The following is a 13,145-nucleotide window of genomic DNA, read 5'->3' as shown; positions in this document are numbered from 1 at the left end:
GAATGCTAAAACATCCAGATTTACCTCTTCCTTGATTATATGCCAGGTCTTTTTGAAAAAGACTGTATTACACCCATCAACCCCAGGTGCCTTGCCATCACTAATCGAGCATAGGCTGTCATAAATCTCAACAATGTTAACAACTAACAACCTCACACAATACCAATTGTTGTTGATAAGTTAACTTTGGTCCTTTCTATATGATCAACCTGTTTATAGCATATAATTCCTTGGATGAGGTCCCCATTAGGCTTCTGTAAAAGGTGATGAATTTATCTTTTATAGTCTTTGGATCAGTGATCTTATTTCATGCTAGTGTATTCAGTTCCTTTATTTATTTCTGGACTGTTCTCTCCTTAATTACTGCTGTGAAGTACTTGGTATTGGAATCACCCAATTTGATCCATCTAATTCTAGATTTCTGTCTCATCACACTCTTCTCTATTAAAGACCATTTTTTCGAGGCTTGAGCTGTCTCTTTCTCTTTTATCACTAGTTCATCTATACACTGCTGAGCTATTTATTCCTGTACAAGTTTCAGTTGTTGTCTAGTGATGTCAATCTTCTATGAGATGTAGCTAAATTCTTCTTTATTGAGCTTCTTGCACAAAGGTTTCAAGGCCTTCAGCTTCATCCATATATTCTTCATGGGATTATTATCCAACTGTTTTTGTCACACCTCCTTGACAAGTGATTCAAACTGACTATGTACGTTCAGTCCAAATGTTAAAGAACTTGAAATGAGTCTTGGGTGGTTTGGTTGTAGATTTCATTAACCGTTTTTGCATATGTCATTAACACTTTTTTCTTCTAATAATGATGGCGATTATACCTCACCTATTTTATCGGGTATTTGCTACAACTTTCACCATCATAAGTATTAGATAAATCTGCTGATTAAGGTTTGGGGTATTGACACTTTTAACCCGCGCCATAAACTATTTACATCTGATAACCGAAAAAGTATATAAAATTTATATAATATATATATATATATATATATATATACAAAATTTATACATTTTTCGGCTATTCCTTTTACAATAGTTATACACTGTCATTTTTTCTTAAGGTTTAGACAAATAATAAAAAATGTCACTTAGTATTATTTTGAACCACGATCTAATTTTACAACCTACTTCATTCCGCTAGGCTCCCCACTATGTAGGGGAGTTAATAGTTCGGTTCGGTCGGTTATTTTGTAAGATTTGTACCATACCATTTTTTCGATTATTCTATTTTATATAATCAAAAATTAGACTTTTTGAAACCGTCCCAATCATATCGGTTTCTCTTCGGTATCGGTACAGTTCGGTTAATATTCGATATTTTTTTAAATACAATGTAAAAGTCACTAGTAGAAGTAGATACAATAACATACGTATTTTTATAGGACTTAGCAAAACTCTCTAGACATTTTTACATTTTAAAAGGTGATGAATTAAGAAAATATGAAAGATGACTAGAGTATATATAGATCCATTAACTATTCTATAACAGCGTAAAAGAAACTAAGCAAATTAATATAAAAAAATATAAATCACACGAGCGAAAATATATTAACCAAGCTGGGACTAGGACTCAAGAATAAAATCTATAGAAGATTAACTATTCAAAACGATAAATCTAAATCATACGAAAGGAAACATGTTTGATACATAATAGTTTGCTACTCATAATCGCTACAATACCTTATGTCTTGCTAGTGAATATGCTGAAAATAATTTAGTTTCAATAGGAGTAGCATAATAGGTTTGGGAATTAGGATTTTGAGTTTAATTACTTGTTGTCTTATAACTATTTTCATAATTTCAAGAACCAAGAAAAAATTTAATGCTTTATTATTTCTAAACTTAATATATAAATATATTTTTTACATGTAAATTTATTCGATGCAGTTTGGTATTGTTTCGATTTATTTTCATAAAATAAAAAACCTACCCTAATTATCGGTACAGTTATAGATATATATAAAAACCTACGATTTTATTTAAAAAACTAAAAAATCGGTTCGATACGGTACGATTCGATCGATTTAGTCGGTTTTTAAATATCTATTGACACCTCTACCACTAAGTGCATGTCCCCGTACCTTCTCCAACATACATTTATTCCATCCTCGAACTAGACCTCACAATTTGCTATCAACATATTGATAAGCGGCTAATAAGCTATATATACCTATGAAATTTCTTATACTGGAAAATAAATTTTATAAGATAAGAAATTAATTGACTTTAAATTATTGTACCAAACGGGAGCTCTTTAAAGTATTATGTGGCCAGAGCCTAGAGAGGAACGTGGTTCGTAGAAGCCCAAAAGTTTAAAATAGTTAATTATAATGCATTTAGACCTTCCTAGCATATTAACTAATTTACGAAAGAGACGACAAAAGAAGGACAAAATCATAAATAGTAATGTCCCATTCTGCAGGTTGCATTAGCTATAAAGCTAAATACATAAATAGAGGGACCGTATTTTCCACCAAATCTGCATAAATCAATTTATTATAAAGCCTGTATTCATGTACTCATTTAATTTGTATCATATAATCATATACTTGCAAAAAGTTAAATATACTAATAAAGCTTTACTCGTTGATACCATTAATTAGTAACCACAATCCATCATCTTTTTTGTTTTTATAAAAAAATCACATTACCAACATATATATATACACACATACATACTAATGTACGTACTACTTATTTTTTGCAAATCACCTTCTAAATATATTAATATAATTTTTTTTGTACGTACTACTTATTTTTTGTAGTAGAAGATGGAAACTGCACTTGCTTCATTTCATGCAAACTAGAGAAATTTCTTACTACGGAGTACCACTTATTTTTTGTAGCAGAAGATGGAAAGTGCAGTTGCTTCATTTCATGCAAACTACAGAAATTTACAAAATAAAATACAGAATTTATATAGTTACACATATATGCCGAATTTATATAGTTACACATATGTGACGAAGTGTATAAATGAATTAAACTTGATGTTAAAACGAGAGGGAAAAAAGAAAAGAACAGAAAATGAGAGTACGTACTCAAACATTGAATCTTATCACTGCATATAGTTACTCACATATGAGGAAGGAGTACGAAAATGTACTGAATTCATATTAAAAACAAACAAAGAAAAAAGAACTACTCGAATATGGCACTTGATAGGATCGCGAACTCGGGTAGTGCGGAATTTAGCCAAACAATGTAATAATGATAATAACAACGACAATGCAAGTTGATAACAACGACAATTAAAGCATATAAAAAGGACACCAATTTAACGTGGTTCGGTCAGTGTCACCTACGTCCACAAGCGAAGAGGAGCAATTTCACTATAACAATAAGAGTACAAAAGAGAGTACAAAATTAGAGTAAACACTCTAATTAATCCCAAATACCCTAAGAGAATAACCTCACAAGATTACTCCAAAGAAAGGGTTCACACAAGTTCTTCCCAACACTAAATCTCATACAAAACACTCTTAATAAAGGAGGAAAGGAAGAAACAAGAAATGAAGACTAAAGTCTTGTTGGTGTGTCTAAAATGAACTAATGCCTTCCCTTTTAAAGGCAAAAAAGTCTTGGCCTATTAGGTATAAAAGAAGAGATACAACTTGTGCAAATGATGTCCACCACATAATGTAATATTTTTGGGTCCCAAAGAATATTGCCAACAAAGTCTATACTTTGCAAAGATGCTTATGTTTATGTGAGATGGACTCCATTAGCCAAAATATTGGTCATAATTACAAATCTCCATTTTGGCCTAATTTTGGCTGATATAGTAAGTTTGCTCCACCTTCTCTGCAAAAGTCTCAATGGGCATATGTCAAAATTTAATGCCATCAAAATCAGACAAGTTGTCTGATACCAAAACTGTAGTATGGCCTATAATAGGAGAGCCCAATAAAGTATATAACGAACTAGATCTGTGTGCTTTCATGATCACAAGAGCACCTTGAAAAACTTTTAGAACTCCACCTTCACCAGTGAATTTGCACCCAAGGGAATCTAAAGTGCCCAAAGAGATGAGATTTTTCTTCAACTCGGGAATATATCTAATATTAGTGAGAGTTCTCACCACACCATCGTGCATTCTGATCCGAATTGTACCTTTGCCAATAATGTTACAAGTAACATTGTTATCCAGTTGGACAACTCCACCTGCAACTGAATCATATGTAGAAAATAAGTCCCTGCTAGGACATATATGATATGAACAACCTGAATCTAAAATCCACTCGTTGTTAGATTTGAAACTATTAATAGTTTCTAAAAAAATAGTTCTCTCAGTCTCATCAGCAGCTACACTTGCTTCGGCAGTGTCAGTATTTGTGTACTCATTTTTCCTTTCCTTATGCTTTTCTTTATTTTTCAGTTTATAGCATTCAGAGATACTGTGACCTTTCTTATGACAATAGCGACACTCTAAATTATTTTATTTGGATATGGAGTCGGATTTGCCCTTAACAAACAAGCCAACTTCCGCTTCAGTTTCACTAGCTTCCCCAGTAATATCACTATCTATTATCATTTGTATAAAGCATAGTATCTCTTATATGCTTAAAAGATGGGGGGTAGAGAACAAAGCAGTAACATGACTTGATCCTCATCTTTAATTCCAGTATCTATATTACTTAAATCCATAAGAATAGAATCAAAGGTATCAAGATGAGAGAGAATAGAGGCACCTTCACCCATACGAATTTTATAAAGCTTTTGCTTTAGGTAAAGTCTATTTTCCACCGTCCTTTTCATACATAAAGTTTTCAATTTTTTTCATATGCCTTAGGCTGTGATTTCTATAAAAACTTCACGTAAAACCTCATTTGAGAGATTTAAGATGATACCTGATTTTGCCTTTTTATCTATGATGGCAAACTCCTCGTCCGTCATTTTATCTGGCTTCTTCTCCTTTCCTTGCAACGCTAAGTCTAAGCCATCCTGAATTAGGATAGCTTCCATCTTTAATTGCCACATTGCGAAGTTTGCACTTCGGTCAAATTTCTCAACATAGGTCTTTGTTAGAGTCATTTTTGCTATTGAAACTAACCCGGTTAGATCCGGCTCTGATACTAATTTGTTAGGATCGGGAATTCGGGTAGTGCGGAATTTAGCCAAACAATGTTATAATGATAATAACAAGGACAATGCAAGTTGATAACAATGACAATTAAAGCATATAAAGAAAATACCAATTTAACGTGGTTCGGTCAGTGTGACCTACGTCCACAAGCAGAGAGGAACAATTTTACTATAATAAAGTATAAAATAAAGAATAAAATTAGAGTAAACACTCTAATTAATCCCAAATACCCTAAGAGAATAATCTCACAAGATTACTCCAAAGAAAGGGTTCACACAAGTGCTTCCCAACACTAATTCTCATACAAAACACTCTTAATAAAGGAGAAAAGGAAGAAACAAGAAATGAAGACTCAAGTCTTGTTGGTGTGTCTAAAATGAACTGATGGCCTTCCCTTTTATAGGCAAAAAAGTCTTGGCCACTTAAGTGTAGAAGAAGAGATATAACTTGTACAAATGATGTCCACCACATAATGCAATATTTTTGGGTCCCAAAGAATATAGCCAACAAAGTCTACACTTTGTAAATATGCTTATGCTTATGTGCGATGGACTCCATTAGCCAAAATGTTAGCCATAATTACAGCACTTCTAGGTAATTATTGACCAAAAAATTAGTAGTACTGCCTTTTTGTTGCGGTAAACTTGGGCAGGGTGAAACATATCTTATTTGTAGGAATATGAATTGTTATTTTGCCAAAACCAGCTGGGGAGGATCTAAATAATGTGTCGTTACAAGTTTACGTGAATTCAATAGTTTTTGTCCAGATCTCGTATATTGATGTGTGGTTATAATTCCATAGTTTCGTACATTATTTGCCTTGCATTTTATATGCTTTAATGATAAGTTACACTTTAATTGTGCGTAATGAAGGCCATTTTATGTGTAGGTGAATTGGAGATAAAAGTAGAGAAAAAGGGATACTTAAAAGTCGAAAGCGTGCTCGAGAGCAGTTGAAAAGGAGAAGCTGGCGAAGCTAGGCCTACACCAGGCGTTATACCTAGCGAAGCCAGGCCTAATACCTGGCAACGCCAGGCATGTAGCGAGATTGACCAAGCTTTATACCTGGCGATGCCAGGCCTGGGGCGAGGTCTACAAGGCGTTAGGCCTCGCGAGGCCAAGTGTGGGGGCACACAGTTCGAGTTTTGAAGACTTATTTCGTCTCCGGATTTGACTAGGACTTTGACTACACATTTAGGTATTTTTCTACACATATAAATAGACCTAAAAATGCCACTTTTGAAGGGTATTGGACAGATTGGACAGGGATTTGACCTAAGGAGGCAAGAACACACTAGGAGCAAGGCGGGGAATTCTTCTACTAGTTTTTCACTTCCTTCTTCCCATTTCCATTATTAGTTATGAATTCTAGTATTGTAGTTATGCATACTATTATGAATAGCTAATTTGTTATCTAGGGTTTTGATGGAACCTATTGGAGGATGATTTTCCTGTTATGTTAATATAGATTTGCTGTAGTTGTTTTTCTATTTGTTCAACTACGTTTATATTGTGGTTGGTTGAAGAGCTCTCAATCGACTGTGCCTAATTAGTGTGTATTACTCGAGAGAGAGTGCATATTTAGGTAGTTGTTGAACAACATCACTCCTAGAGTATATGAGGGATCAGTACGGAGGGTTTAAAGATGGGATTATGGATAACGAAATCTTGGTGCAATCCGAGTGAGTCGTAACTTAGTGCCAGCAAGCGTAGTTCGGAAGAATATATCTAGTAAATTATGGTAGTTACTCAGAAGAGAATTACGACACTCAGAGCGCTCATGATTGGTAGAGAAAACTTAGGCAAATTTATAGGAAACGTAGCGGAAAGGATTCTGACAACAAGGAAAATCATAACTCTAGACCTCCTTAATCTTGTCTCCAATCCTTATCCTTGTTAATTGATAATTTTACTGCTTTCTAGTATTTGTTAGTTAATTAGATAAAAATAAATATTATAATCTTTATAATTAGGAAATTGATTGGACTTTTGTTTCTTAGCGATATTGAACAATTATAACTAAACCTTAGTTCTCTCTGGGTTTCGACTCCATACTTGTAAACCGGATTATATTTGCAATGACCGCTTAGACCTTTTTATAAGGCATAGTTGGGCGTGATCCAGTTTTGGCACCGTTGTCGAGGAACTAACGGTGTAGTTGTAGGTGTACATATTACTAGGTTGCAAGTTTGAACTTTTATTTTTGTTTTCTTGTATTTGATTTTTTCCATTTTTGTTTTACTTGTTGATTTTAAAAACATGGCATCTTGGAATTATAAGAGTTTTGATATTGGTAATTCTACTTTTAATCCTCCTTATGCATATTGTGGAGGAAACCACCCATGGCAAAATTATCAAAACATTCCCGAGAGCGAGTTATGTGCACCAACTCAATCTTATGTGTGGAATGTGTGTGATATGTGTGGCGGTCAAGATGGTCACTTTCATGGTTGTGCTTATATTTCTTATCTTCCCCAACCCCTTACATTGATGGTTCTTCTTTTTCTTGTGAAGTTAATAGGAATAAAGAACCCAGAGATGATGACCTGAAAGAGATCAAGGATATGTTAAAGTGCCTTGTGGAACAAAATAGTAAAAGACAGCTGCAGATAGAAAGGCAAGGGGAAACTATTCACAACCTGGAGGCACAAGTGAGTCAATTTGTTGAAGCATTTAATGCTCAACAAGATAATGTTAGGGATAGTAGCCATGAAGAGTATGAAGTAGATACCGAAATTGAGGTTCTAATGGAGGAGGTTAGAGTAGAACACCAACAATTTAACCAACTAGAATTTGAGGATGCCGATGTTGAAGAAGTAATACTAGAGTCAACCAGGGACGTTAAAGATACAAATTTAGTTGACTCTAGTGTGATTAGTATTGAGGAGGTTGACAATCTTGAAGTTCACATATTTGAGCGTGTTGGACCTCATTCCAAATACTTCTCTACATTATGTTCAGATGGTGAAATGGAAACTGATCTGTATGAGCCAATGCAGGAGTCAAAGGAAGAGGTAGATGAGCCTTATATTTTGAAATTTTCAAGGCCATATAGGCAAGGTAACACTCCTCGGTTGAGAGCCAAAAAGTGCATAAAACTTTATCTAATTTTTGGCTTGCAAGAATTTGTACCACCCCAAGAGCATAATAATAAGCTTGAAGCAAAACTTGGGGTCCAATTCATAAGTTTGAAGTGGAGGCCAAAAAGTGATTCACGTCGTGCCGCGACGTTAAATCAAGCGCTTGTTGGGAGGCAACCCAGCTTTACTGCTTAATTTTATTTTATTTATTTATTTATTTTTAATTATATTATTTTTTTAGTGTCGATTTTTGATTTTCTAGAAGCATGGAAAGCAAAGCTATTGGAAGGATGCAACAACAAACCAGATGGTTGGAACTAAGTGTGAGGTACCCGCACGAAGGACCAAATCTGGGAGAAGTCTGAGTACCCCATGAGCTGCTAGTGCTTCGGCCTTTGGCCTACCAGGGAGTTTCTTTTACCCTCTTATTAGTTATGGTGTGCATTGGGGACAATGCAAAATTTTAAGTGTGGGGTGAGGAGATTGCCTGGGTGACTTTATGCTATTTTAGCTGTCTTAGTTTAATTGGATATTATTATTTTTAGAATAATGAAAAAAAAGAGTGGACTTTTCCCGACGATAGATATCCTAGACTATTTTCTTGAGGGATTAAAGTCTAAAAAAAATAATACAAAAGTATGTCTTTTTATTTTTTTAGGTAGTAATAATCCCACGTGGGTTTTCTTTGTGCCTCAGTTCTTTTTCATGGGATGTAGTTTTAACCAGGTAGTAGTTTTTTTTTATTAGAGTAAATTAGAATTTAGGAAATAAATGGAGAAAGAAAGATGAGATTCCTAGGCGCCCTTGACTTGTTTGATAGTAGCATATTTAGGCTTTGGCATGTGTTCTGTCTTCCCTATGTGCTAAAATTGCTTATGATGCCTTGGTTATTTGGATAGCATGGTTTGTGACGCCTACGTCTCATTTTCTTGACATATGTTCACTTTGTGCTTAATGCTTAATATCTCGTGGCTTCGTGAATACTTGCATTGCTTGAGAGTTAGAATGAGACCATCCTTAGTGAGTCACGTGCCTCGTGTGAAGTGAGTTTTTGTGTAGTCCATGTCATTGTAATTGAGCTAGAACTTTCCCCATATGTGAGTCGAAGCGAAATTTTAGGTGATCCTCGATTTGAAAATTGATTTTAGGCTTTCTTTGATCTTGTTGAGCGTATTGTTTACCATAAATAAAATTTATCCCTAGTTAACCCTTTTGAACCTATAGATTCTTATTTGGCACCCACATTACAAGCCTATACCCTTTTTGTTCTTAATTGACATTGTTTTGATATTTTTACCTCTTAAAGCACTTTAATTATGAAATGAGCGCTAGAAGAAGTAAGGATTAAGTGTGGGGTGGCTTTTGAGTGGAACCAATGAAAGGAAGAAAGGTGCACTTGTTTTGTAAAATAATACACCACTAGCGGAAATTGAAAAAAAATATAGTTGGAAAAATAAAGAGAGAAAAATCTGAAGAAAAAAAGAAGAAGGAAAAAATAGAGATTAATAAACTATTGTCTTGTTCTTGCTAGTGGGTATGAATTAAAGTAGTGCTTAAAGAAGAAGGGAGCATTTTGGGGGTGATATTGTTTGTGAAATTGAAGTGGTGTTTAAGAAAATACGTTTAAAGTAATTTTGTGATGTGTTAAAGTGCTTAGGAGGGTGAGTCACTATTCCTAAAATATATCCTACCCGTCTCTTAGACCACATTACAACCATGAAAAAGTCCTAATTGATTTTAGATCGAGCGAGCTTACATTAGTAGAGATTTACATTAAGGGCAAGCCTATGGTGCCAATTGCATGCATGTGACTTCTGTTGTGAGAGTGAGAGATATTCTTTTATATATATATATGAGTCCTTAAAGTATAGTTGAGCATTTGATTTAAGTGTGTGGATTCAACTTACTCTTTTGTTCTTGTTATGAGGGCACATGATTTCATGAGGGATAGGTAACGTCATTAGACTTCTTTAGGATGTTGGGTGTTCAAGCCATGAGTGCATTGTGACTTTTGAATCGGTTTTTGAGGCTAGGATTTGTATGAGCATGTTGTAGTTGTTGTGAATGTTTTGAAGTATGGCATAAGAAAAGGGAAGTGTATGAGATTTCATTTTATATGCTTTAATGATAAATTACACTTTATTTGCGCGTAATGAAGGCCATTTTATATGTAGGTGAATTGGAGATGAAAGTAGAGAAAAAGGGATACTTAAAAGTCGAAAGCGTGCTCGGGAGCAGTTGAAAAGGAGAAGCTGGCGAAGCCAGGCCTACACCGGGCGTTATACCTGGCGAAGCCAGGCTTAGAGCAGGCCTTATACCTGGCGACGCTAGGCATGTAGCGGGCGATAGACCTGGCGAGGCGAGGCAGAAGCAAAATTGACCAAGCTTTATACCTAGCGACGCCAGGCCTAGGGCGAGGTCTACTAGGCGTTAGGCCTCGCGAGGCCAGGTCTGGGCGCGCACAGTCCGAGTTTTGAAGACTTATTCTGTCTCCGGGTTTGACTAGGACTTTGCCTACACATTTAGGTCTTTTCCTACACATATAAATAGACCTAAAAATACCACTTTTGAGGGGGATTGGACAGATTGGACAGGGATTTGACCTAAGGAGGCAAGAACACACTAGGAGCAAGGCGGGAAATTTTTCTACTAGATTTTTACTTCCTTCTTCCTATTTCCATTATTGGTTATGAATTCTAGTATTGTAGTTATGCATACTACTATGAATAGCTAATTTGTTATCTAGGGTTTTGATGGAACCTATTGGAGGATGATTTTCCTATTACGTTAATATAGATTTGTTGTAGCTGTTTCTCTATTTGTTCAACTACGTTTATATTATGGTTGGTTGAAGAGCTCTCAATCGACTGTGCCTATTTAGTGTGTATTACTAGGGAGAGAGTGCATATTTAGGTAGTTGTTGAACAACATCACTCCTAACGTATATGAGGGATCAATACAGAGGGTTTAAAGGTGAGATTAGGGATAACGAAACTTGGTGCGATCTAAGTGAGCCGTAATTTAGTGCCAGCTACCGTAGTTCGGAAGAATATGTCTAGTAAATTGTGGTAGTTATTCGGAAAAGAATTACGACACTTAGAGCGTTCATGATCGGTAGAGAAAACTTAGGAAAATTTATAGAAAACGTAGCGGAAAGGATTCCGACAACATGGGAAATCATAACTCTAGACCACCTTAATCTTGTCTCCAATCCTTATCCTTGTTAATTGATAATTTTACTGCTTTCTAGTATTTGTTAGTTAATTAGATAAAAATAAATATTATAATCTTTATAATTAGAAAATTATTTGGACTTGTGTTTCTTAGCGATATTGAACAACTGTAGCTAAGCCTTAGTTCTCTGTGGGATTCGACTCCGGACTTATAAACCAGATTATATTTGCAACGATTGCTTAGTCCTTTTTATAAGGCATAATTGGGCGTGATCATATATATACTAAAATATCAACTAAGTATCTATAAATATTTGATAGTAAACTTAATTATTATTGTACTATTAACTTGACATATTATCAAAATTCATAAACTTCAAAGACTAAAAATTCGTATTCATTTTTGTGGTAAGCATGACATATTGGATAGTAACTGCTAATGTACTTGGCAATAAAGTTAGTTGATGAGATATCCCACGATGTCGTCAGAGTTCCAATCCTATTTATTTTTTAAAGATTCTTAAATAAATGTACATCTCATCTTTGGTTGTTCAATAAATCACCCAGATGCCCGACATGCAAAGTGATAAGGGGAACATTAATATTAGTATTATGTTCCGTACATATATGAAAAGGAGAAATAATTTGTGCAACAACTTTGAAATCGTTTTAGAGGAGAGGTGGATTTGAAGTTAATTAGTTTAGAATTCTAATTTTTTTTAAGTTATCGAGTTTTAAATTAACAATTTGTATATATATAATAAATTTTTTAAGACAAATATAAATTTTGGACCTAAATCATTAGGTTTAGCTAAGTTCGTAATATACACATGTGCTTCGTCCTTGCTTAGTGCAATTGACCTTTTCTTTTTTAATTATCAATAGTATCTGTGACCAATTGGTCCTATTAATCTGAATATATTGGTAATGCGTAAGATTCATTAATTAAAAAGAAAATGCCTCTACCACGAGTTACTCAAAATATTATCTTTGGTTTATTTTTGTTGATTACATGCTAATGTGATCATAGATTTAAATAACTTCCTTTAAGGAAAGAGGACACCCATTTTTCTTTTTTGAAGAGACTGTTTCATTACTTTGGGTAAGACCGTGTATTCTCATCCTCTATGTTTTCGAATATTTACTATAATAACTAATAAGTCTGAAGGTGTAAGTTATTCAATCTTTGCATTGGTGCCTACATTTACTAAGTAGTGCAAGAGACATCACTTTACTCAACTTGAATGTACAAATACCGTAACTGCTGATCTTACAAGTGTAAAAGAATTTTCATTTTTGTTATTGTAATATGGCCAAATTTTCATGACTTTACCATGACATAATATCCATTATAATAAAATTTGTGGATCATGACATTTGCCATGACATAATATCCACTATTAGGCCAAAGATTTCTTGCTATAAATAGAGGAGTTTCTCTTCATTTGCAAACACACCAATTCAAGAGCTTTTCACTCTTGTCTTTCTTTCTCCTCCTTTATTTCATTATAGAGTATTTTGTAAGAGAGTGAGTGTTGGGAAACACTTGTGTGAACCCTTTCTTTGGAGTGATATTGTGAAGTTATTCTCTTGGGGTATTTGGGACTAATTAGAGTATTTACTCTAATTTTGTACTCTCTTTTGTACTCTTGTTGTTATAGTAAAATTGCTCCTCTCCGCTTGTGGACGTAAGTCACTTTGACCGAATTACGTTAAATTTATGTCTTCTTTATCTTTTTTAATTGTCGTTATTATCAATTTGCATTGTCTTTGTTATTATCATTATAGCATTGTT

The sequence above is a fragment of the Nicotiana tomentosiformis genome, chromosome 10, assembly GCF_000390325.3.
Source record: "Nicotiana tomentosiformis chromosome 10, ASM39032v3, whole genome shotgun sequence".
NCBI lineage: Eukaryota > Viridiplantae > Streptophyta > Magnoliopsida > Solanales > Solanaceae > Nicotiana > Nicotiana tomentosiformis.
Note: the sequence above shows the minus strand (reverse complement) of the source record.